This window comes from Echinops telfairi, unplaced genomic scaffold (genome assembly GCF_000313985.2).
Source record: "Echinops telfairi isolate 266 unplaced genomic scaffold, ASM31398v2 ScPeMD7_5;HRSCAF=22, whole genome shotgun sequence".
Classification (NCBI taxonomy): domain Eukaryota; kingdom Metazoa; phylum Chordata; class Mammalia; order Afrosoricida; family Tenrecidae; genus Echinops; species Echinops telfairi.
Window position 1 is genome coordinate 505,900 of NW_022103901.1, and position 2,930 is coordinate 508,829.

The 2,930-nt window shown below is 60.2% G+C and overlaps 1 protein-coding gene across 4 annotated transcripts in view; it reads right to left on the minus strand.

Annotated features, from left to right (window-relative positions):
* Positions 1-2,930, minus strand: part of ADAP1 (ArfGAP with dual PH domains 1) — an 18,011-nt gene that overhangs the window by 10,498 nt on the left and 4,583 nt on the right. The window lies entirely within an intron of this gene.

Here is a 2,930-nt window from a genome sequence, read left to right on the forward strand (position 1 = left end):
CCCACCCATCCATCCACTCACCCTTCCATCCTTTTTATCCATCCATCCATCCATCCATCCACTTACCCATCCATCCTTCTACCCACCCACCCATCCATCCATCCATCATCCATCTGTCCACCCACTCATCTACCCACTCATCCATCCATCCTTCTAGCCATCATCCATCCATCCATCCATCCAGTTTTCCTTCTTCTTCCTCTCCGCTCCCTCCTACCCAGAGGCACTTTCTGAGAGTCAGGTCCCTGCAGGTACAGGGAGAACCTGTGGTCTTCTCCAGCCCTTCCTAGGGAGTTCAGTGTTGGGATGCAGCCCCTGGAAGGAGCCCTGAGTGTCAGGAGGCCGACCCACAGTTCTTGAGGTTGACCTAGTCCTGAGTTCCTAAGTCCCAGCAGCACCCACAGTCACCTCCGCCGGGGTAGGGGGACTGCCACCTTAGGGAGCCTTGGGGGGCAGGTTGGGTATGTCCCTCTCGCGCCATTAGGGAGCAGGCCCTCTGCAGAGTTGGCGGGTTGTTTGCTTGAATATAGCATGTACACAATAAAACACGGTAATTTTTAGTTGTACAAGCCCCCAATAAAATGATTTAAATAATAATAATTTTTTTAAAGCAACAAACAAGGCTATTTTTTTAAAGGAAAAAGAAAGCCCAGTCTTCGTCCCACGGAGCCGCTGGTGGTTTTGAACTGCTAGCCATGCGGTGGCAGCCCGACAGAATGAGCTCAGCGGCGGTGTTAGGGTGTAGGCTTTGTCTGGGCGGGGGGCAGGATCTCCCATGAAGGGTGTGAGGATGAAAGTGGGAAATATCGGGAGAAAGGCCCCAGAGCCTCAAGGCCCCGGAGCCTCAAGGCCCCGGAGTGAGCCCAGGCTGCTGGGGAACACGCTGCCCTGCCCAGGTGGAAGCAGTGTCTACCATCATTGCTTCCAGCTGGGACACAGGGAGAGCTGCCCACCTGGTGACCCTTGAACCCAAGAGCCAATTTCCTGGACGCCCCTCCCCAAACCGGGGCCTGGGGCTTCCTTTGCCTACAAGCCCTGCAGGAGACCAGGCCCCTGTGTCTGAAAGGAGGACAGAGAGAGGCCAGTCATACAGGAAGCGGAAGGCAGGTGTCATGCCAGAAGCATCTACAAGCCGGGGCACCAGCACCGAGAGACAGGAAGGGGTCCCCAGCCTGGAGGGAGCCTGTGCTCAGACCCCGCCCCCAGAACACCTCCTTTCTCTCAGCCAATGGCGCAGCCCAGGGGTGGGGCTTCCTTCTGTGGACTGAGCAACCCCCAGGGGCCACACACCCACCACCCAGACTCAGGAGCTGTGCCTTGGGAGAAGCCCTCCACAGGGTCCCCAGGGAGCAGAGGCCTTGGGCCAGGACCCCCACACACACACACACACACACCCGGATTAGCTACATAAAAGGGGCGCTGGCACTGTGCGACTCCGACTGGGCCTCTCGGGAGCCCCCTGCCCCCTTGGGGGTTTCTCTGTTTCCCAGCAATCACATGGAACAGCAAACAGGAAGTGGCTGGTTTGGCGACTCCGGCTAGCCACAGCTTGGGAGGCACCCACAGGGACCGGCCTGCTCCTCCCACAGCAGCCCTGGGGACCCTGGGCCAGGCCCTGGGCAGTCACCCATCCTGCCCATCTCTGCTCTGGGCCAAGGGCCTCTGTGGACACAGTCCACCTGCTTCTCACAGCCCTATGCCCAGGTGTCCATGGGGACAAGTGGCCATGGCGCTGTGTCCATTGCAGCAGGGGTACCTCGGGGTCATTGGGCGAGAAAGAGGTCTTTGAGCTCTGTCTGTAGACAGCCTCGTCCTTTAGGTCTGGCATGGAAGCTTCCAGAAGCCGCTGTGGGGCTTCCAAGAGGAAGCTGTGGGCCTGGATGTTAGGGGCACCCGCTCCCCTCAGTGGACTATCCTGAATCACTGGGCAGACCCCAGATGGGCTGGAGTATGTAAGGGGCAGCGCTGCAACCCACTGTGTGGGGAAGAAGCTTTGGGCCGTAGGGGCCAAGGCACTCACCAGGAGGTGGGCAGTGCTGCTCACAGCAGCCCAGTTAACCTTACATCCCTACGTCCCACACCCCACGCAGCAGCTACAGTTTGCACAGGGGCCCCCTCTTCCTGAGCACAGCTCCCACCCGACTGCTGCCCTGGGTCCCAGGACTCTGACCCGCTGGCAAAGTGCCCTCCCAGGGACCCCACAGGATGGGGGGAGGGGGTATGGGGGGGAGGGGGCTTTTCAGGGCCCTGCCCTACCCCTGGACACTGAGCTCTCCCCAGGACCTTGGGCAGGGCTGAGGGCTCAGGGGGCCCAGGAGGCTGAGGTCAGTGCCTGGCACCCAGCCCCCTGGGAGGTGCACTGGCCCTGGGAGTCCCTCCGAGGTGGACGGGAAAGGGATGTGGGGCAGGATCAGCCAGGCAGGAGGTGAGGCTGAGACTGGTGATGAAATCAAGTCTCAGAAATAGCACTGGGTGACTCAAGTGGAGCCAGCCTGGCCACGCCCCCACCTTGGGATGGGCGGCTCCGCCCTCGTCCCAGGGCCCCTCCTTCCCCAGGCTCAGCCTTCCTGCTGAGATGGGGGCCCCCCCAGGGCCAGGCGAGGCTGGGTGGGGCTGGCCAGTGACCTAAACCACAGGCAGCTCCCCCAGGGTCCCAGTGAGATTTCCAGCCAAGCACTTAGCACTCAGGGTAGGGGGTGGGTGTGTTATCAGTGATGCCAAACAAGCAATGCAAAGGTAGGTCCTTGTTGGCATCTGGACAAACCTCACCCTCCTCCCTGCACTCAGCCTCAGGGCCCAAGGACAATTGGCTAATCTCAGCCACGAAATCTCCCTCCCTCCCTCCCAATCATTACCCACCCACTCACCCACCCATCCATGCATTCATCCATGCATCCATCCATCCACCCACCCACTCATCCATCCACCCA